Source organism: Heteronotia binoei, chromosome 21 (assembly GCF_032191835.1).
Source record: "Heteronotia binoei isolate CCM8104 ecotype False Entrance Well chromosome 21, APGP_CSIRO_Hbin_v1, whole genome shotgun sequence".
NCBI lineage: Eukaryota > Metazoa > Chordata > Lepidosauria > Squamata > Gekkonidae > Heteronotia > Heteronotia binoei.
Window position 1 is genome coordinate 190,655,772 of NC_083243.1, and position 23,838 is coordinate 190,679,609.

Sequence of the window (23,838 nt, forward strand, 5' to 3'; positions counted from 1 at the left end):
CTATTTCCTGTGCAGCCTTAAAAACGGATCCCAAGCTGTAAAACATGATGCCTACAGGTATGTTCTCTCTCCCCCCGCCCCCAGATTTTTTATGAGCGGGGGAGGAGGCTGAAAATTCGGGGATCCCCTGTCAGGGCGGGAGGGTTGGGAAGCCTAGGTTAGGAGGAGATAAGAAGTGAATGACACAGAGGGTTTTGGCCAGGGCAGAAAGTCTCATTGAAAGAAATGCGCCACGGGCTCATAATGAGACTTTCTGCCCTGGCCAAAACCCTCTGTGTCATTCACTTCTTATCTCCTCCTAACCACTACAAAATCTCTGGTTCTATAGACATGTGTATATGTGTGCATATGAGTCAGGTCACTTCGACTTATGGGATGCAAATTGAGCATTTCGAGACGGTGGGCCATTGTTTTGTTTTCCATATTTGTTGGGCCTAGTTCTAGCCATTTCCCTCCATTTGTGGTGCCAGCACTCCAAGATGGAAAGTCAGCCAGTGCTGAGGGTGTGGGTCCCTTCTGGGCCATCCTAGCAGCCACTATGCTCTCTTTGTAGCAGGGAAGATGGCAGGGTAGCCAACCTCCATGTATGGCCTAGCGATCTACAGCAGATCACCAGGTGACAGAGATCAGTTCCCCTGGAAGAAAATGGCTTCTTTGGAAGTATGCCATTATACTAGGGTTGCCAAGTCCAATTAAAGAAAAATCTGGGGACTTTGGGGGCGGAGCCAGGAGACTTTGGGGGTGGAGCAAGGAACAAGGATGTGACAAGCATAATTGAACTCCAAGGGAGTTCTGGCCATCACATTTAAAGGGACAACACGCCTTTTTAAATGCTTTTCTTCCATAGGAAATAATTAAGGATAGGGGCACCATCTTTTGGGGCTCATAGAATTGGACCCCCTAGTCCAATTGTTTTGAAACTTGGGGGGTATTTTGGGGAGAGGCACTAGATGCTATACTAAAAATCTGGTGCCTCTACCTAAAAAAATAGCCCCCCCGAGCCCCCAATACCCACGGATCAATTCCCTATTATTTCCTATGGGAATCGTTCTCCATAGGGAATAATAGAGTGCCTAGTAGACATTTCCCTCCCCCGCCACGCTTTCTAAAGGGGGGGAGGGCCTCCATACCAGGGAATCCCCCCTCCCTGCCCCCTCCCTCTCTCACACACACACAAACACTTATCGTACTTGGTCTTCTTCCAGCAGAATGTGCTTGCTGTGAAAACGAAAGTAAGGCTGCACAGGAAAAGAAAGGGAGGGGCCGTTCTCCATAGAAACTCTTACTTTCCCATGAAGCCCTTCCTGTTTCCTGTGCAGCCTTAAAGGGACACATTTTAAAACGGATCAGAAGCTCTACAACATGATGCCTAAAGGTATGTTCTCTCTCCCCCCCCCCCGCCCCCAGATTTTTTGAGAGCGGGGGAGGAGGCTGCAAATTGGGGGTCCCCCGCCAGGGCGGGGGGGTTGGGAAGCCTACATTATGCTTCTCCGGAAACCCCCTCCCTCTCCAATCCCACCTTCTGAGGTTTCACCCTCCAATCTTCAGTATTTTCCTAACCTAGAGTTGGCAACCCTAGGACAGAGCTTTGGACTTTGCTTTAGTAGCTGACAGCCACTTTTGATCTCCAGGGTTTTTATTATTTATTTATTTATTTATTTATGATTTATATCCCGCCCTTCCCACGAAGTGGCTCAGCAACTGGTTCTACTCCAGTTAGGGTTGCCAACTCTGGGATCGGGAGTAACTGGAGATTTGAGGGTAGAGCCTGGAACAGTGCAGTTTAGAGAGGGGAAGGACCCTGATGGGGTATATAATGCCATGAAGTCCACCTTCCAAAGCAGCCATCTTCTCCAAGAGAAGTGAAATAAATGTTTTCAATAAGCAAATTATTTATGTAGCCTGGAAACCAGTTTAAATTTCAGGAGATCTCCAGCCCCCAGCTGGAGGTTGGCAATCCTACCTCCAGTTCAACCTAGCTGGTTGTGTGAATACAGCCCTCAGCCTTTTTTAATATGAGTAGCAGGTACCCAGGATACCTTGTAAGATGAAATCTATTCAATTACATAGGCAAACACTAATTTAAATGGAAGGGGAAATTAAGAAGACGGCAGTCTCCTGTGAGAAGAGAAGACTGGATATGAGACGAGGAATAATGAGGAAAAGGTCGTTTGACAGAGGGAAGTGCAAGCAAGTCACAGCACAGTAGAAAACAGGAGGGAGGAACCCACTCATCACACTTCAGAAAGCAGAGCCTTCAGATAATCACGAATTTCATCAGGGGACTGGGTAATTGGATATGGAGAATTCTACTTGAAAGCTGTCGGTTTAAATCAAGCGCAGCTCAGTTATGAGAGGGAGCTACTAAAATCTGCAGATTGTTTGTTGGCCTTTTTGTGAACTGTGTGAAGTGGTCTAACTCCCGTCCCTCTCCAGGGAGAGGCGCTTCTGCAACCTGTACTGGTTCTCAAGCTTATTTCCCAAAGGTGGTTGTACATAACTTTTGCGTAATTTTTATGGTATTATTCTGGGCGCTTACACATTAAAGAATAATCTATTTTTTTACTGTTTGTGGCCAAAATCTGCTACACAGCACTGATAGTTGGCTTTGCAGTTTGATTGCAACGCCGCCTTCCCTTCCTCTCCAAAATAGTTCAACCTTTACAAAACGATGCTGTTTTTAAAATAAGGCAAGGAGCGTTCAGTGGAATGAAGGTGCATGCAGAACTTTAAATAATAAAAAGATGGACAGCCTTTTACCCTGAAGTAGAAGAAAGAACAAGGCAGAAGACTGAACAGGTGGATTTGCTGATTAATATATCATTGGCATTTTGAATAAGGAAGAAATTTGGATCTCATATATGTATTGTGACTCCTGGTGTTTTAGTACATTTGTACACTCTAGGGTTGCCAAGTCCAATTCAAGAAATATCTGAGGACTTTGGGGGTGGAGCCAGGAGACTTTGGGGGTGGAGCCAGGAGACATTAGGGGTGGAGCCAAGATCAAGCCTGTGACAAGCATAATTGAACTCCAAAGGGACTTCTAGCCATCACATTTAAAGGGACGGCACACCTTTTCAATTCATTCCTTCCATAGGAAATAATGAAGGAAAGGGGCACCTTCTTTTGGGGCTCATAGAATTGGACCCCCTGGTCCAATCTTTTTGAAACTTGGGGGGTATTTTGGGGAGAGGCACTAAATGCTATAGTGAAAATGTGGTGCCTCTACCCCAAAAAACAGCCCCCCCAGAGCCCCAGATACCCGCAGATCAATTCTCCATGATTTTCTATGGGAATAAATCTCCACAGGGAATAACAGAGTTCCCAGCAGACATTTCCCTCCCCTCCCCCCGCTTTCTGACGACGCTGAAGCGGGGGGAGGCTCTCCAAACCGGGGGATCCCCTGCCCCCACCTAGGGATTGGCAACCCTAGTACACTCCTTATTGATTTGGATATCAATTTTATTTATTTACTTCATTTATATTTCACCTTTTCCACAATGGGGAACCAAAGTGGCTTATATCACTCTCCACTTCTCCATTTGTTCCTTACAACCAAGTAGGTTAGGCTGAGTGTGTGACTGGACCATGGTCACCCGCTATTACAGACTGAAGATTCAAACCTGGATCTCCCAGATCCTAGTCTGACAATAACCACTACATCACACAGTCAGCCCTGAGGGGTCTCCAACACTTTTGAGCTTGTGGACACCTTGAGAGTTCTGAGACATGGTGGTGGGCACAACCAGAAAACTGCCACGGTGGGAGGCAGAGCCAGTTGCGAAATGGCTACCACAAGGGGTAGAGATACACATACGAGCAAGCACACACACACACACACACAAAGCCCAAGTACATGGGAGAAGAAGAGTAATTTTTAAAAATGCACTAGAGGAGAGGGAATAAAACAAACACTACAGTTGCACACACATATATATATATATATATATATATATATATACACACACACACACACACACACTGTGGCTAATAGCCACTGATGGACCCCTGCTCCATACTTTCATCCAAACCCCTCCCGAAGGCGGCCATTCTTGTGGCCGCCACCACCTCCTGTGGCAGTGAACTCCACATGCCAATCACCCTCCGGGTGAAGAAGCACCTCCCCCCATCCGTTCCAACCAGTCTGCTCAGCAATTTAATCGAATGCCCACGAGTTCCTGCATTGTGAGAAAGGGAGAAAAGTACCTCCCGCTCTACTTTCTCCACCCCATGCACCATCCTGTAAACCTCCACCATGTCACCCCGCAGTCGACGCCCCCCCCAAGCCAAAGAGTCCCAAGCGTTTCAACCCTTCCCCATAGGGAAAGTGTTCCAGCCCCACAATCATTCCAGCCGCCCCTCTGCACAAGCTGCCTCGAGGCTGCAACCCACTCCGCCTCCCTCGTGCAGCGAACAAGATCCTCTAAAAACCAGTTTCCATTTGCCACACGAAAAAGGCGAAGCTAGTTGTTATTTCAATCTGCCCAGCCAATCAGATCCCCAGTATTAATCGAAGCCCTGCTGGGCACTAGTCCCACCTGGCCACACCCACTTTCTAAAAACACCTGGCAAGTGCCAGAAAAAGTGTTAGTAGGCACCATGTCATCAGTGGGTACCACACTGCAGATCCCTGTTCTAGATAAACCAAAAAGAAGACCACTCTGCTTTCTTATAGAAAAAGGCTCCAAGTCATACATTTGAAGAAGACAAATATAAAATGTTTGTGACTTATAGGCTCAAAACCTCTGAAGCACATAGGCTTGGCATCAGTGGTACCCTTGTTGCACTTCCAAGTCTTCAATGCGCATATCCAGTCATGGCTAGATCCACTCACCAAATCATGCCATTTTTTTCTGCTGGGAATCGGGCTGACCTCACCAGGCATAGACAGAGACTGATGGATTTGCTAAATCAAACAGGAAATAAAAGGACACGTGTTTCTTTCGTATGTCTCTCTCTCTCCTCCTTTCCACACTGTGCATCCAAACCCTACCTCAAATCTCTCTCTCATTGGTGTCAGCTACGATATCATTACTTCCTGGAATGGCCAGGAAGTCCTCTGATCTAAGTAATGACATCTCCCATTTTTTTGTTTTTGAGCTATAACACAACAACAAAAATTTGAACATATATGAACATATGAAGCTGCCTTCTACTGAACCAGACCCTCGGTCCATCAAAGTCAGTATTGTCTACTCAGACTGGCAGCAGCTCTCCAGGGTCTCAAGCTGAGGTTTTTCACACCTATTTGCCTGGGCCCTTTTTTGGAGATGCCGGGGACTGAACCTGGGACCTTCTAGCTTACCAAGCAGATGCTCTACCACTGAGCCATAGGGTTGCCAAGTCCAATTCAAGAAATATCTGGGGACTTTGGGAGTGGAGCCAGGAGACTTTGGGGGTGGAGCCAGGAGACATTAGGGGTGGAGCCAAGATCGAGGCTGTGACAAGCATAATTGAACTCCCAAGGGAGTTCTGGCCCTCACATTTAAAGGGACGGCACACCTTTTCAATGCCTTCCTTCCATAGGAAATAATGAAGGATAGGGGCACCTTCTTTTGGGGCTCATAGAATTGGACCCCCTGGTCCAATCTTTTTGAAACTTGGGGGTATTTTCGGGAGAGGCACTAGATGCTATACTGAAAATTTGGTGCCTCTATCCAAAAAACCAGCCCCCCCAGAGCCCCAGATACCCGCGGATCAATTCGCCATGGTTTTCTATGGGAATAAATCTCCATAGGGAATAATAGAGTTCCCAGCAGACATTTCCCTCCCCTCCCCCCGCTTTCTGAGGACCCTGAAACGAGGGGAAGGCCTCCAAACCGGGGGATCCCCTGCCCCCACCTGGGGATTGGCAACCCTACTGAGCCACCATCCCTCCCCTTCTATTGTTCTACCTCCAAATTAAGCTGTCACCTTACGCCCTTGGAGAAAACGGCTGCTTTGGAAAATGAGGTCTCTCCCCTACCTAAACCCTGCCCTCTCCAGGCTGTACCCTCAAATTTCCAGGAATTTAATCCCAACCTGGAGTTGACAACCCTACAAATACATATTTATTTATTAGCATCACGATTCAGAGAAGGCTAACAGTCCCATCTCATAGCCAAATAGGGTTGCCAATCCCCAGGTGGGGGCAGGGGATCCCTCGGTTTGGAGGCCCTCCCCCCTTTTCAGGGTCAGCAGAAAGCGGGGGGAGGGGAGGGAAATGTCTTCTGGGAACTCTGTTTTTCCCTAGGGAGATTTATTCCCATAGAAAACCATGGAGAATTGATCCGCAGGTATCTGTGGCTCTGGGGGGGGCTGTTTTTTGGGGTAGGGGCACCAAATTTTTAGTATAGCATCTAGTGCCTCTCCCCAAAATACCCCCCAAGTTTCAAAAAGATTGGACCAGGGGGTCCAATTCTATGAGCCCCCAAAGAAGGTGCCCCATCCTTCATTATTTCCTATGGAAGGAAGGCATTGAAAAGGTGTGCTGTCCCTTTAAATGTGATGGCCGGAACTCCCTTTGAAGTTCAATGACGCTTGTCACAGCCTTGATCTTGGCTGCACCCCTAATGTCTCCTGGCTCCACCCCAAAGTCTCCTGGCTCCACCCCAACGTCTCCTTGCTCCACCCCTAATGTCTCCTGGTCCCACCCCAAAGTCTCCTGGCTCCACCCCAAAGTCTCCTGGCTCCACCCCAAAGTCTCCTGGCTCCACCCCCAAAGTCTCCTGGCTCCACCCCCAAAGTCTCCTGGCTCCACCCCCAAAGTCTCCTGGCTCCACCCCAACGTCTCCTTGCTCCACCCCTAATGTCTCCTGGCTCCACCCCAAAGTCTCCTGGCTCCACCCCAACGTCTCCTTGCTCCACCCCTAATGTCTCCTGGCTCCACCCCAAAGTCTCCTGGTCCCACCCCAAAGTCTCCTGGCTCCACCCCAAAGTCTCCTGGCTCCACCCCAAAGTCTCCTGGCTCCACCCCCAAAGTCTCCTGGCTCCACCCCCAAAGTCTCCTGGCTCCACCCCCAAAGTCTCCTGGCTCCACCCCCAAAGTCTCTTGGCTCCACCCCCAAAGTCTCCTGGCCCCACCCCAAAGTCTCCTGGCTCCACCCCCAAAGTCTCCTGGCTCCACCCCCAAAGCCCCCAGATATCTCTTAAATTGGACTTGGCAACCCTAATCGCCAAAGAGCTAGGAGTGCCTGAGCTCCCTCGCCTTCCCGCAGCTCTATCTCGCACCCCACACAGCGATGGCCGCGGAAAGCGCCAAACTCCCTCAGAGCAATGGCGGACGATACTCACGCGGTGTCCCCTCGCGAAGCCGAGCCTGTGAATCTGACGTGTCCTGCTCCCAGAATGCTACGCGGCGGGGGGCCGCTGAGCGCCGGTGTGGCGACTGATGCTGCCGCGTCGCTTAAACCAGGTAATTGCGGCCGCCTGCCGCTTCCGCCGAGCACCTCGTGGTTGCCTAGCGACCGGGCCTGCTGCCCGCGAAGGGACGCGCCCCTGCCCAGAGCCCTGCGGGGAGGCGGCCCGCGCCTGGGTCTGCTTCTGCAAGTGCATCGTGCGGCTCTCTGACCTCAGGCAAGGGAGAGAGAGCCCTTCCTGCAAGGGGCTGAGTTGCTCCTGCTGTTAACAAAGCTGTGATGGGGAGGAGAGGAGAGGACGCGTTTCCCTGGGAAAGAGGCTTTCTTTCCCTGTTGAATCTTTGCCTGCCGTGTAGTAGTTCAAAGTGCAAAGCTATTCCTCACTTGCATATGCAGATTTTTTAAAAAAAGCATGTGATTTTTTGTCTAAGATCTTTGATGCTAGTGTTCAGTATGATCTTATTTAACAGCGTCTCTTCGAAATTATTGTAATTTGCAATACCTGGCACAGTTTCTCCCATTGCACAGTCATACTTTTTGGAAGTACAGGAAGGTATTTCATTGAGAAACGGTCAGTCCACTCTGATAGTCTTGTGTACAAATTTTGGCAACCACTAAGATGATAAGAAATAGCTAATAGTAGAGATTTCATCATGCCCTGAATAATCCCCCCCCCCTTTTTTTTGTACTGGGCGTGTGTGGTTTTTCTCCCCATGCAGGGTTTTGGCCCCCCAAAAAACTTTTGGAAATGAGTTCTGTATAAAGTGCTTTGCCCACAGATAAGGTCAGCTCTGGTTGGGGAGGCTATATGTGTGCAGGGAAGGGATGTACCTCCCCACATACTCTCTGAAGAGGGTGCATACGGAAAAAATAAATTCTCCTGGATATGATTAGATTTTTTTATATGAGAAAAACATGGCTTGTAGGCATTCTGCCTCTCAATAGCTTCCTCCTCTGTGTTCCACTTTAAAGGTTGGGAAATGACTGGGAGAACTTATGGCAATTGCTGTCGGCATTGTGATGGAAACTTATTTAAGAGGCTGGCGAACATACTACCATATGTTTGGTCTCAACTATTTACCAAATGTTTACCAAATATAATAGATTTTACAAGCTATTCCTCACTTTCATATGCAGATTTTAAAAGGCAGATTTTTAAAAGCATCAAAGATCTTTGATGCTAGTGTTCAGTATGATATTATTTAACAGTGTCTTTTTAAAATTATGTAATTTGCAATACCTGGCACAGTTTCTCCCATTGTACAGTCATACTTTTGGAAGTACAAAATGGGAAAAGGAAGGTATTTCATTGAGAAACTCTCAGTCTACTCTGATAGTCTTGTGTACAAATATTGGCAACCACTAAGATGATAAGAAATAGCTAATAGTAGAGATTTTATCATGCCCTGAATAATCCCCCCCCTTTTTTTGTACTGAACATCTCACCTATGGAAAACGTGAAAATTTGCACACTGTTTTGAAATATTTTAGTTGGGCTTAATGAAAAGGTATTACATTACTTCTGTTTTTGGAATTTTTCCAGAATTTTGGTGTTTTTCAAATGATTCACTGCAGCCTTTCTCCACAAATCTCTTCAGCTGATTCCTGATCTCTGTTACTGGCTGCCAGGGGTTTGCTGAATGGGGTTTGTTTGTTGTTAGTAATCTTAAGAGCTGTTGAGAAGGTCAAGTCACAAAAATGCTGCTTCTTTTACTCTTCTTTGAGCATTTTTCTACAAGCCGAACTAGAGTGTAAGAGAACGGTTGCCACAAGAAAGAGAACCGGTCTGTGTTCTAGAACAGGGATCCCCAACCTCCGGGCTGCAGACCGGTACCAGTCTGTGGCCTGTTAACAACTGGGCCACAGAGCGAGGCAGAGATGCTGCACTGCCCCTTTTGCCTGCCCGGGACCTGGGCAGATGAAAGAGGAAGTGCGGCCTCACTCCAAAGCACCACCTCTTTCATCCCCCCCCTCATTCCCCCTATGGGGGGGCAGGGATGGGGTGAGGACAGAGGGGGCAGCCTGGGGCGGCAAAACCCCCAGCACCCCCCCCCCCCACACACACACACTGGTCCATGATAAAATTGTCTTCCACAAAACAAGTTCCTAGTGCTGAAAAGATTGGGAGCCACTGTTTTGTTGGATCTGCCATAGTGTGGCTTTTTACTGAACCTTTGAAAACGATGCCTCTCCCCTTCTCTTCCACATTCTGTGCAAGAGCTAAGTTTGGTACAAAATGGGTGAAGGATTGCTCCCCCCCCCCCATACACACAAATGTAGCTAGCGTATTCTGAAATAAAGAGTGTTTGGTTTTATCTTCCTTCTAAGGTGTATGCAATTTTATTAGTACATGCTTAGTTTTTTGGGGTCCATAATGTTCTGGAATACTGATGACTCCACAGATTTGATCTGAGGGTGAATCTGTTCCATTAATCCTTGTTTGCTTGTTTGTTTTTGTTAGGTTTATGGTGCTCTGAGTGACCCTTTGAAATATTTCTTCATTACATTTTGAAATTTACTTGCTAAAAAGAGAACCCCCAGACAGCTGGTTTGCTTTCAAGGGGCGCTTGTCCCTATGCTGTACTCTGAAACAACTGGCCCTTCCTTTTCTGCCCGACGATGCCTTCTACAGTTAACTGCACATAAGAGGACATCGTGTCCAGAATAGACTGTGATAATTAAGTTACGCTTTTACTATAGGACTGCAGTTTAGCAGGTGTGTCCTTCTTTGAGCCTTTCAGCTGTGGAAAAGTGAGACAATCGTATGTAGGCTGCACAACACAGGTCTGTGTAAACACGTGTGTGCATTAAGTGCCATCAAATCACTTCTGACTTATGGCAACTATATAAATTAGTGTCCTCCAAAGTGTCCCATCATTAGCAGCCTTGTTTAAGCCTTCATTTTCATTTTATTTTATTTAGTTTATATCCCGCCCTTCCCACCAAAGCGGCTCAGGGCGGCTCACAACACAAAAGCTCTAACATAGGATTAAGTTTTAAAATACATCAATTTACAACATTTAAACAATAAACCAGTAAAAACAGTAAAACAGTAAAACAAAGCCATTTACCAAAGTACCATACTACAGCCTTCTATTCGAAATTTTCAAGTACCGATCAGTTGTATGCCAACCAGAAGAGGACTGTCTTACAGGCCCTGCGGAACTGTCCAAGGTCCCGCAGGGCCCTCACCTCTTCCGGTAGCTGGTTCCACCAGCAAGGGGCTGTGATTGAAAAGGCCCTGTCTCTGGTCGACTTAAATCGGGCTTCCTTTGGCCCGGGGATCGCAAGCAGGTTTTGAGAACTCGATCTCAGCACTCTTTGAGTCTGCAAAGTCTTGCAAGCTGAGGACTTTGGCTTCCTTTATAGAGTCCGTCTCACACTGGGTCTTCCTCTTTTCTTGGCGCACTCAACTTTTCCTAGCATTATTATCTTTTCCTGTGATTCTTGTCTTCTCATACTGTGACCAAAGCACGATAGTTTAGTCATTTATAGCGTCTAGGGAGAGTTCAGACTTGATTTAATCTAGAACCCACTTATGTCTTTTTGACAGTAGATGTAGGGTAGCCAGATCTGACTCAGAAAATATCTGGGGAATTTGGGGGAGGAGTCAGGAGACTTTGAGGGTGGGGCCAGGAGCACGGCTGTGACAAGCATGATTGAAAGAAGTTCTGGCCATCATATTTAAAGGGACCACATTCCTTTTAAATGCTTTCCTTCCATTGGAAATAATGGAGGATGGGGGCACCTTCTTTTGGGGTTCACAAAATTGGACCCCCTGGTCCAGTCTTTTTTGAAAATTGGGGAGGGGGAGGTTGGAGAAAAGGCACCAGTAGTTCTGCTGAAAATTTTGTGCCTCTACCTCAAAAAACAGCCCCCCCCCAGATATCCAGGAATTGATTCTCCATTATGCCTATAAAGACCAGTCGCCATAGGGTATAATGGAGTGCCCAGTAAACATTCTCCCCCCCCCACCGCTTTCTGATAACCCTGAAGTGGGGGGAGGACCTCCAAACCAGGGGATCCTCTGCTGGGGATTGGCAACCCTAGGTACATGGTGTCTGTAAAACTATCCTCCAACACCGCATTTCAAATGAATCAGCTTTCTTCATCGTCCGGCTTTCACACCCATACATATTAATAAGGAATATTATGGCATGAATTAATTTGATGTTGGTTGCCAGCAACACATTCCTACACTCGAGAAATTTTTCTGTCTCCTTCTTAGCAGCCTTTCCCAGTCGTCTTCTGAATTCTTGGCTGTTGTTTCTCTTTTGACAGATGATGGAGCCAAGGAATCGAAAATATTAAACAATTTCAATTTCTTCAACATCAGCCTTAAAGTTGTGTAATTCTGCAGTAGTCATTACTTTTGCCTTCTTGATGTTCAGCTGTAATCCTGTTTTGGCACTTTCTGCTTTAACCTTAATTGTCATTTTAGGTCTTCACTATGTTCTGCCTATTATGTGGTGTCATCTGCATATGTGTTAACATACAACACTGTTTTAGCAGCTTTGTATTGTGGCATACCTCCACGGCAGCGTAGCACAGCCTGGTAATTTGGAGACAGTTTTTATTCATCTTAGGCCACCAGGGTAGTGGCTGATTTTAAGCCTTACTGTTATGTTAGGAATGGGTAAGAAAACCAGCATACAGACCTGAGAGCACTACATTAATGTAAGCTTTTTCAGTAATGTAAGCTTTTTTTTCACTCAATGCACAGCAGCCAAGAAGGTCAGAGCGCCTGCTCCGGCTGCAGTGGCACTGAGGATGTTCTCCGCAGCTGAGAACGAAACGTCTGGAAGGAAAACTTTCTCCAGTAGAACATGGCACTTGAGCCTGAAAGATTCTACAAACCCTACAGATTTTTGCAGATTACTTTCAGAAAGAGCATTTGGTCAACACACGCAAAGTACATTTATAGAATGAATTGTAGCAATTTTTACTTGCTTTTCTTAAGCCCACATAATCAGCACAATGCAGAGTTTAGCCAAATTACAGCAATGTATTGCTTATTACATAGTATCGGAACAGGCCTTAATGGCTTATGTTTACCACCAGATACCATTGTCTATATGTTGTATCCTTTAAGCTCCCTGTCCATAGTAACTGCAGAATTATCCAGCTTCTCAAACTGTTTTCTATGGATGTTTCAATTTCTCAAAAGGAGTAAACCATTAATAAATTTAATGCTACAAAGCCAAGAACCCTGAACCTTGTTAAGTGTTCTGCTATATGCCAAGGTATTCATTTCCATACCTGCCCTGCTTGTTGAGGAAAGTGGGGAAGGCTGCATATGCAGGAGGCTCACCTGAGGATGGATGGATGGATGGATTTATTTATTTATTTATTGTTTGTTTGTTTGTTTGTCTTCAATTTCCTACCCGCCCCCCCAAGAAGTGGGTTTGCTGTGCACATGTCCTCAACAATGGAATTAGTATTTCTAGAAGTTCAAGATGAAAGGGTGAAGATAATGGGAAGACAAAAAATCCTTTTTTGAAGATATCAGTTGTGTGAATGCTGTGTCAAAGGCAGATTTCATCCATAGGTATGTATGTTCTATATACCTTATGGCATGATTTAATAAAAATAATGTAATAACAATAATTTCACTATTATTTTTATTATAATTATATAATTATAATTATTATTGCATGATTTAATAAAAATAATTTCACTAATGATCTGAGATGTGACTGGCTAAATGCAGGTTTTGTTCTTTCATTGGTGTGTTTCAAACTGGGTTATGTTTTGAAAGAGCATAAAGAGCGGTTCTAAGAAATACTATTGAGGATTTAGGTGAAAATTTTGTAAAACAAATCTAGTCCTATGAAGCTATAATCATTTATAGTTTCCTGGGATTTGTCTTCTGTGTCCCTGATTCTGGAATGTAAAAACCTGTTGAGGAAACGAGTTTCTCTATTGTATAAGTAACAGAAGTGTTTGGATGCAGTAAAAATGTATTCAAGTAAAAAAGCTGGCATAATTATCTGTGTGCAGAATTAAGGATATTGTTTCATGGAGATTTGAGCAATTAAAAAAGGGGTTTTTTGCTTTCTGAGATGGGGGGGTGGATGTTTTATATCAGGGGTGCCAAACATGTGCCCCATGGGCCGAATCAGGCCCCCGGAGGGCTCCTGTCAGGCCCCCGAGCAACTGGCTGTCATCTGCTTCCTTCTCCCTCTCTCTTGCTTTCTTCTGCATAACAGCCTGCTTTGCCCGGCTTACTCAATTGCACAGGAGCTACAGAGCAAAACCTCTTCCCCATTGGTTGAGGCTCCTTTTCCCCATTGGTTGTGGCTCCTCCCTTGGGGGGGGGAAGGGGGGAGGCAGAGCTTGCTTTGCCAGACTCTCTTAGTTGCACAGCAGAGCTGCTGAGCCAAGCCTCTCTTCCTTCTATTGACTGAGGGCCCTCCCCCTCCTGGTCCCCTGGGGAAGGAAGGAAACAGCCAGAGTTTCCTTTGCTGAGCTCCCTGGATGCCATGGGAGAGATACAAAGAAAGCACTTTTAAGACCAACAAGTGCTATTGCTTTAAGCATGTTTTATTTTAAGGGTTTAAAAAAAAAAATCTTTAATTGTGTTTTTTTGTGTCCTTTATAAAGTTTGTATCTTTGCTAACTAATCTTTGCTACCACAGCCTGGCCCGACATAGCTTGGCCAAACAAGGTCTCATTTATGTCTGATCAGGTCATCGCAAATGGGTTCGACTCCCCTGTTTTATACAGTTCCAGTAGTAAGTTCAAATGATAGACTTTAGCAATGATTTTGAAATTTAAGATGTCTACCGTCTAGCTGCACTGCTTGTGTACCGCAGCATTCTTTATGTTGGTATATGGCAGTTAAGTCCCCTTCTGTGAACATCATTGGAATCACTCGGCTTTTTTGGCGGAAAAAGTCCAGCAGGAACTAATTTGCATATTAGACCACACCCCCTGACACCAAGCCGGCTGGAACTGTGTTCCTGCTCAAAAAAAGCCCTGGAGTTACTAATTCAGTCCAAGAGGGAGGGACGGTGGCTCAGGGGAGGGACGGTAGCTCAGTGGTAGAGCATCTGCTTGGTAAGCAGAAGGTCCCAGGTTCAGTCCCCGGCATCTCCAACTAAAACGAGTCCAGGCAAACAGGCGTGAAAAACCTCAGCTTGAGACCCTGGAGAGCCACTGCCAGTCTGAGTAGACAATACTGACTTTGATGGACCGAGGGTCTGATTCAGTAGAAGGCAGCTTCATATGTTCATATAAGATGATGCTATTACTCTGCGATTCTGCTTTGTTTAAAATTCCATTTTCATGTCCATCTTTCAGTTATGGTGAGATAGACTGGTTTTCAAAGAATGGTTATTTAAAACATACGGCATAGGTGACCACTTCTCCTTTTTGACTATGAATAATGATATACAATGCCATAAATTTTAATATCTCTTTTCAGATATACTTATACTCTGCAAGCCAAGAGCGCTTGATGTGGCATTTAAAACAAACCCGAACCCTTTACTCAAAGCTTTGTTGTTCCTGTAGGCGATGAAGCCAAGATTCTCTAAATAAAAATCTGATTCTTAAGTGGGGCTGTGGCTCAGTGGTAGAGCATATATCTTTTGGCATGTAGAAGATTCCAATTTCTATCCCTAGCATCGGTTAAAAGAATCAGACTGCAGGTGATATAAAAGACCTCCACCTGAGGCCTTGCAGGGCAACTGCCAGTCTGAGTTGACAGTATTGCCCTTGATGGACCAAGGGTCTGACTCAGTATAATGATAGACTAAACGGGGAACAACAGCTAGATGAAGAAAACCAAAACACACTGTGCAAAAGGAAGAGCAGCTGAAAGAACCATTTGGTGTCATTGCTTCTATTGTGCTTGCATGCGGAAACTGAATACAATTTTGTTGTTCTTAAAGGTGTCACTGGGCTCAAACTTTGTTCAGACCAACCCAGCTACCCACATGAATCTGTCTTCTCTGTGAGACTGTGAGAGCGGGATATATATTTTTAAAGAAATAAAATGTAGAGTTTCTGGAATTAGATTTAACTGGAGCAAGCAGGAATGGAAGCTGAGGGATTTAGCAAATTAGTCTGACAAATTTATAACTGAGGCTACAAGATATTATCCTATCCCCAGCACTTTCCCATGGATCCTGTTCCCAGCTTCAGGAGGTTTTATTTTTATGAGTATCTTAGAATCATAGAGTTGGAACAGACCTCCAAGGTCATCTAGTCCAACCCCCTGCACAATGCAGGAAACTCACAAACACCGCCCCCTAAATTCACAGGATCTTCATTGCTGTCAGATGGTCATATAGCCTCTGTTTAAAAACCTCCAAGGAAGGAGAGCCCACCACCTCTCGAGGAAGCCTGTGTGTTTTGTGTTTTGTCTATTTGACAGCCCTTCAAGTCCTTGAAGATGGTGATCATATTACCTCTCATCCGCCTATTCTCCAGGCTAAATATCCCCAGCTCCTTCAACTTTTCCTCATAGACCACTCACCATCTTCATCGCTCTCCTCTGGACCCATTCCAACTTGTCTATATCCTTCTTAAAACGTGGTGCCCAAAACTGAACACAATACTCCAGGTGAGGTCTTACTAGAACAGAGTAAAGTGATACCATCACATCATGTGATCTGGACACTGTACGTCTGTTGATACAGCCCAAAATTGCATTTGCCTTTTTAGCCACCACATCACACTGTTGACTCATGTTCAGCGTATGATCCACTAAGACCCCTAGAACTTTTCACACATACTACTGCTAAGACAAGTCTCCCCCACCCTATAACCATGCATTGGATTTTTCCTACCTAAATGCAAAACTTTACATTTATCCCTGTTAAAATTCATTTTATTGATTTTAGCCCAGTTTTCCAGCCTGTCAGGGTCATCCTGTGTCCTGTTTCTGTCTTCTTCTGTGTTTGCAACCCCTCCCAATTTAGTATCATCTGCAAATTTCATAAGCATTCCCTCTATTCCTTCATCCAAATCATTGATAAAGATGTTGAACAAAACAGGTCCCAGGACAGATCCTTGAGGCACTCCACTTGTCACTCCTCTCCAAGAGGATGAGGAACCATTCGCAAGCACTCTTTGGATGCGATCTGTCAACCAGTTACAGATCCACCTAACGGTAACGGGATCCAAACCACATTTTACCAACTTGTCAACAAGAATAGTACGTGGAACCTTATCAAAACCCTTACTGAAATAAAGATAAACGATGTCTACAGCATTCTCCTGATCCAGCAAGGTAGTCACTTTCTCAAAATAATAGTATCACTGTTATTTCTTACTCCTTTTATTTTTACCCACTCAACTGAGCTGCCATGCTCAGATTCACATGTTTCCTCACAAGTATATACCTCCTTCACATATACTGATACGCCTTCGCCCTTTCTTATTTGCCTGTCCCTTTTAAATAAGTTGTACCCCTGAATCCTAATATTCCAGTTGTGAGTGTCATCCCACCAAGTTTCAGTAAGGTCTATTATGTCTTAGTCTCCTTCCTGTATTAGGATTTCCAGTTCCACCTGTTTGTTTCCCATACTCTGTGCATTAGTGTAGAGACATCAGAATCCACGTTTTATGCATCCCGAGGGTTTAGTTTCTGTACAAACCTGCAAGTTAACATTTCCTAGCGTATGTGCCACTCTCTGCAAATCTTTAATGTTCTTATCCCCAGTTTCTGGCATCATACGATGCTTTGAGTTACAGTCTTGCTCCCCCATACAATTTAGTTTAAAGCCCTCCTTATTAAGTTAGCAAGGCTGTTACCAAACACCCTTTTTCCTACCGCCGTAAGGTGCAAACCATCTCCCAATAAAAGACCACCATCTTGAAAGTGTAAGCCATGGTCCAGAAATCCGAATCTTTCCTGACGACACCATTGATGTAGCCAGTCGTTTATTTGAAGTATTCTTCTTTCTCGTCCTAAACCACGGCGTTCAACAGGAAGCACTGACGAGAACACAGCCTGTGTGCCCAGCTCCTTCGCCTTCTGAGGTGGGGCAAGTGAAAGCCAAACAAAAACGCTGTTGTAGCCAAGACAGTAGTTGAACAGACTCCGAACCAGACCTTTTACTCAGGGAACATAGAGGGAGGTTTATATTTTGCCATCTTGTGCATGAAGCAGCATCATTATTTGGCAACACAGGAGTGAAACAAGAAGAATCCTTTATGTTTATGGCTGACAGTGAGCAGTGTATAGTGATATGGGGGATAATTAAGAAGAGGATGGCTCAAGGAGAAGAGGGAAACAGTTTAGTCTTGGACTTATTTTTCTGAGGTAGTGACAAGACATCCCACTAGCTGAGCTGGATGTATGTGACTGGAGGGAGAGGTATAGGATAGACAGATATAAGTGAGTGTTGTGAACGGATGATTTCATGAGGCCACTCAGGCATAATACGTAAAGAGAGAATAGCAGGGGGCCATGACATTCCACAGTGCTGCTGACAGATAGGAGGAAAATCAGCTGATAACAAAGATTTGCATAAGCACTGCTTATTACCCCATGAGCCTACCTGACCGCTATTGTCATCTTCAGGAGGTTTGCTTTGAGTGCCCTTGCCTTCTGAGGATAGACGGTAACAGCCTGAGAAATTTCCTTCTTGGTCATGGCGTTATCCCCAGGGAGATTTTTTTTTTTCTGTGTCCCTATCACTATCTTCTGCTAGCATGTGAAGACTTTTAAAATTTTGTTTGGTCTTTTCTCACTGAACTTTCTGTTTTTGAATTTGGTTTGTTTTACATTTAAAATAGGCACATGTGTGCATTTGAAAGCTGTTTAAATATTTTTGACTGTTCACCACTTCATGGACCGTAAGCTAATGGAAAGGCTGTATGAATAATAAAACAAAACAAAACTGAGGCATCCAGTAAGCAAAAAGAGGAGGGTTTCCTGGTGTGGGCATTAGTTTATCTGTATAACACTTTTATGGGCAGCTACAGTTTCTGTTCCCTAACGTCTCCTCTAAAACAAGTTACTCTTTTATTTGAATGTCAGTGTTCTCACTTTATTCAGAGAGAGCTTCTTCCTCTCCCAAAGTACTAGAATTTTATGGTGTCTAATGAAGTTGATAGGCAGTAGATTCAAAATGGAAATACTTTTTTTATTCAATTAATGATTAAAATGTAGAATTTGCTGCCATAGCATGTAGTGACGGCCACAGACACAGATGGCTTTAAAAAGGGACTTAGACAGGGAGGATGGGTCTATCAGCGGCTACAAGTCCTGGTGACTATAGCATTCTGGCTATATTTGGAGGTAGTAAACCTCTGAATCCCAAAGCCAGGAGGCAACTTCAGGGGAACGCCTCTGTGCCCCGTTGTTGGAACTCCAGAGGAACTGGTTGGCTGCTGTGTGAGACAGGATGCCAGACTAGCTAGATCACTGTTCTGATCCAGCAGGGCTCTTCTGATGTTTTATGAGTCTGTCCACGTGATGGTTTAATTAAACAGTGTTCTTTTGGGCAAGTATGCTGTATTTTCTTATTCTCCCTCTGAATCAGAGGACGTTTTCCTGTGTTTTTCCCATTGTCCTTCCAGGGAGGAAGGAGCAACCTTTTTCCTTTTCCTATTGGCACCTGGGGAATTACCCTGTCCTCAGTTCTGCTCCTGCCTCTGTAGGGAGAAGCAGCGCTAGACCCGGCTTAGCCTTCTCATTTTGCTAAATCTCTGTTCTAACTCTTCCTTATCAGTCCTGTCTCACTCCATTCTCTATTACCTAATTCAATCTTATTTTGCTTTTACCCCTTTTCTATCTTTTATCCTCCTCCAACCTGTTCCACCTCTTAGCTCTCTTCATGTGGCTCATGGCTGCTATTCAGCGCATCTTTGCGCCTAAGTTCAAAGCCCGATGTCAGCTTCAGATAACGCCAACGGTTTCCTTTTGAAGGGAGAAAGCGAAGCTCCAATTTCAGCAGTGGCTGTGGAGCAGGATGATAGTGGAGCCAACATGCCTTTGTGGCTTGTCAAGCTGCTCCAACGAGCCCTGAAGCAATCACAGGTCTCCGGTGCACGAAGAATTGCCACCTGATGCAGTTGGAAGAAAAGCCTGCCAATGTTGTAGAGGTGGAAGAGAGCGGCAGCCATTTTGGGAGTATGGCACCAGTCTCTGGAGCCCTCCCTTAGCGTGCCTGACCTCGTTTTTACTCTAGAGCCACTGATGACAATGGGATCACCCAGGCATAATCTGCACAAGATCCTACAACTCCAGTCAATCAAGGGCAGATCTGCCTAATGGGTTAATGTAGCTGAATCAGGGTGCCAACTAGGTTTATAGACTGTCGGTGCCAACTAGGTTTGTAGACCTGATCATCAAACGATGCAGAAAGAAATATCCAATTTCTGTGCCAGGGCTGACCTATCAATCAGTAAGGATCCCTCTAAATATTCTGCCCCCTCCCCTAAAACTCACCACTGGCCAATCAAAGCAGCACAAAAATGCCACGTTCACCAAAAAAGGTATAGGGGGGACTGCTGGGAGGGGCATCCCCCTCAGATAGACCCAGAGGATAAAGAAGAAGGAGAATTACTCTCTGATATGAAGAAGGAAGAAATCAAAGGCCCGGAACAATCCACATGCCTTTTCAAGGCTGAGGATTATTATCTATTGCCCAAAACTTTGTCAGTGCTGGAACTCCACGAAGTTCCCTTTTACAGATGACCCTTCCTCTTCAAATACTAAGACCTGAAGGGAATTGTGAGTTCTTTCCCAGAACTGATACTGCAGAGAAGGTATTTCCCTTCCCCAGAGTATTTTAAATGGCAGTTAAAGACTGAGTGGGGCAAATCAGTGGCTAACAAACTATTTCCTAACTTTATTAAAAAAATTACATGCACTGCCTAATTTTTCTAATGAGTTATTTCAGGTGCCACCAGTGGATGCCCCAGTTACAGCATTACAAACATCTGGTTTCCTTTCAAAAAATGGCCAGGGTTCAGTATGGGGCACCCTGGACAAGAAAACTGAGACAGCTTTGAAGAAAGCCCACAAAGCCATTGCGTGGCAATTAAAGCGTCTGCCACATCAGTTGTCGTTTCCAGAGCTTCTGTTATGTGGCTCAGGAAACCTATTCAGCTACTTCCTGAAAATAATTACTGCCTTCTAGAAGGAGCAAATCACATTCTGAAGGCCAGCTCATTCACAGTAGATGCCATGCTGGATGCTCTCACATTTTCTTCCAGAGCCATGGCTACTGCAGCGACGGCAAGAAGACCACTCTGGCTACATGCGTGGCATGCAGACTTTCATTTGAAATCTATTGTATCAGCTTGCCCATTTCAAGGAACAGATTATTCAGAGAATCTTTCTACAACATTCTCTTTGAGACCCAGGGTAAGAAGAAGGCCATGCCTAGGAACATTTGACAGACCAACAGCATGGCAACCATTCCTTTTGCATCCACCACATTTTGCCCTGTTATTGACAAGAATGTAAAACAGCAAATTGGGAAATGCCAAAGCAGATCTTCAAGAGAGACTCCTTTGGCAACAGATTCAATAAGATAACATATAACAGAAATTACAGAGAGGATCAGGATGCCAAACCTAGTAAGGCATGACTGGCTACACCTTCTGGTGGGGGGCTGACTGCTTCATTTCTGTTCAGACTGGGAAGCATCTCAGACAGATGCCTGGGCCCTGGAAGTCGTCTCTCACAGATACACAATAGAATTCCTCAAGCTCCCCCTGGAAAGATTCATCTCATCCTCAAACTGCAAAAACAACTTCAGAAGGAAAAGAACCATTGAAGCCATTCAACATCTTCTCAATATTCAGGCAATAGAACCAGTTCCACCTTTGGAAGAGAGCTGGGGACTTTATTCCAGAAAAACAGGGACTGGAGGGTGATATTGGACCAATTTTTTAACAGACATATCAGATTGAGGCATTTTTAATGGAAACTTTGAGATCAATAGCCCTTGAACCAGGCAACTTTCTTATCTCAATCAACCTGACCTAAGCCTACCTTCATATTCCAGTCTTCCCTGCCCACAGGAAATTTCTCTGTTTCTTGGTGGACAGTCTACACTTTCAGTTCATAGCTTTGCCTTTCAGATTAGCAATGGCTCAAAGAGTCTCTTCCATAATGTTAATCAACACTGTAGTTTACCTTAAGGAAACAAGGAATCCACATCCACCCTTATCTCAACAAGAATCCAAAAGAGTAAATTGGGAAACACCAAAGCAGACCTTCATGAGAGGTTTCTTCCAGATCCAGATCCAGCTACTAAGATACAGAGACGATGCTTCACTGCTTGCGGGATCACAGGTTCCTTGTCAATTTATAGAAAAGCTGTTTACAACCAACCCAAAGTTCAGAACATTTCTGGGTCATCAACGCCAGGAACAACACTCTGTTCCACACCCTGGTCAAGGCCCCAAAAGTAAAAGAAATGGAAATGTCTGAAATTCAGAGCAAATCCTCAGCATTGATGACACTGGCCAAGCTAATGGGCCTCTTGATATCATGCATAGATATGGTCCAATGGGGTCATCTGCACATGAAGAAGAAGAAGATACTGGATTTATATCCCGCCCTCCACTCCGAAGAGTCTCAGAGCGGCTCACAATCTCCTTTACCTTCCTCCCCCACAACAGACACCCTGTGAGGTAGGTGGGGCTGGAGAGGGCTCTCACAGCAGCTGCCCTTTCAAGGACAACCTCTGCCAGAGCTATGGCTGACCCAAGGCCATTCCAGCAGGTGCAAGTGGAGGAGTGGGGAATCAAACCCGGTTCTCCCAGATAAGAGTTCGCACACTTAACCGCTACACCAAACTGGCTCTCCGTGAGACTTCTACAACTCCTGCTCAGACCACATCAGATATCATGGAGAGAAGAGATGTTACCATTTCTGCACCAGTCAAGACCAGCCTTCTTTGGTAAACAAACATGTCCAGTTTGCTTCCAGGCAAGGAGTATAGTGTTCAGTCCATCAAGGATGTGTTCACAGATGCCAGTCTGACCGGTTGGGAGGCAGTAATGGATGAAACTCCCATACAGCGAGAAACAGCTCGCCATCAAACTCCTAGAGAACAGGGCGATCGTCTCTCCCTGATTCATTTCAGCTCTGCTCTTCAAGGTTGGCACATACTCACCAGACAACCAGGACAGACAACAGCTTGGCCAAGGCATATTGTACAAGCAGGGATGATCCAAATCATCCCAGTTACACAGAGACGCACTGCACATCCTCAGTTGGTCAGAGAAGAACCTCTCCTCCCTGAGAGCGAAGCATATCAAAGGTTCCACCAACATTCAGATGGACTGGCTCAGTTGGGAGACCATCCAGGAAGGGGAGTGGTCTCTCAAATGAGAACTGTTCCTTCTGATCAGTCATCCCCTAGTGGACTTGTCCACTTCTCACTTGATTCACCAACTGTCCCAGTTCTTCACAAGGTATTTCCATCTGAAGGTCAAAGCAACAGATGCCCTGACTTCATCTCCTCTTCACCTCCCCACCAACTCCGCTCATTCTCAAGACAATTTGGGAAACCAGGGAGCAAAAGGCGGAGGTGATTCTTGCCTCTCCGTGGCTGCCTTAACAACCCTAGTTCTCAGCACTGATGGAGCTGGCTATATCAGTGTCACTGACTCTTCTTGTGTTTGCAAACATGCTTTGTGGCACCTCCACCTGGTCCGGTCTGGAAATTGAGTGGAACAACTTCCTCCAGCTAGGCTATTCATTGGATGTGACAGATATCATCTTGTCGTCATCACAAAAATCTACCATCCAGATTTATAACACATCCTGGAAGGCTTTTGTGAGGCAGTGCAGGCAAAAGAAGGTGGATCTTCTAGATCCTTCCTTCAGTGTATTCAGTTCTGGCATTTTTGGATGATGATCTCAAGTCTGGACTTAGTCCATCTACACTAAAGAAACAAACAGCAGTTTTATCTGCTGTTTTGCCATGGTTTGGGGAATATAAATTGTCCAATCATCTTCACATATGGTAATTTCTACAAGGGGCCATCCTTAAGGCACTCCCTCAGATTCACTGTTTTCCAACATGGAGACTACACATAGTCTTGACAGGTCTCACCAAACCGCCATTTGAACCACTCAGAAAGGTGGCATTAAGGCGACTGCGTGTGAAGCCTCTTTTTCTGATTGCAGTAACCTCAACAAAGAGGGTCAGAACTGAGGACTCTGTCAGTAAAAGGCAACCTATGTGTCTTTTGCAAGGATAAAATGATTTTAAGACCTGATCCCACCTTTCAAGTCAGGATCGTCCTCCTTTCATAGATCTCAGGAGATCTACTTGCCTTCATTCTGCCCTGACCCTAAGCATCCCACAGAACACTTGTGGCATACTTTGGATATTAGGAGGGTGCTCAGGATCTGTATCCTCAAGACAGAAGGGTTGACGAAGTCAGATTCCATGTTTATAAACATTTCTTCCCCAAGTGTAGGCAGTAAGATGTCCAAATCAGTGATTAGCTCTGCTGTCAGGTCCTGTATTATAGAGGCCACGGGAATAGAACTACACATTCATTGTGGAGTGTATCC

At 45.3% G+C, this 23,838-nt stretch overlaps 1 protein-coding gene across 2 annotated transcripts in view; it reads left to right on the plus strand.

Moving 5' to 3' along the window:
* The first annotated feature begins 7,293 nt into the window (after nt 1-7,293).
* SEC22A (SEC22 homolog A, vesicle trafficking protein) overlaps nt 7,294-23,838 on the plus strand; it is a 50,180-nt gene continuing 33,635 nt past the window's right edge. The window contains exons 1-2 of one of the 2 annotated variants that reach the window (XM_060262234.1): nt 7,294-7,393; nt 12,735-12,885. The gene's annotated coding sequence lies outside the window, so the exon portion shown is untranslated. The remainder of the gene's footprint in view (nt 7,394-12,734; nt 12,886-23,838) is intronic. The other variant, XM_060262233.1, reaches the window with a different exon arrangement.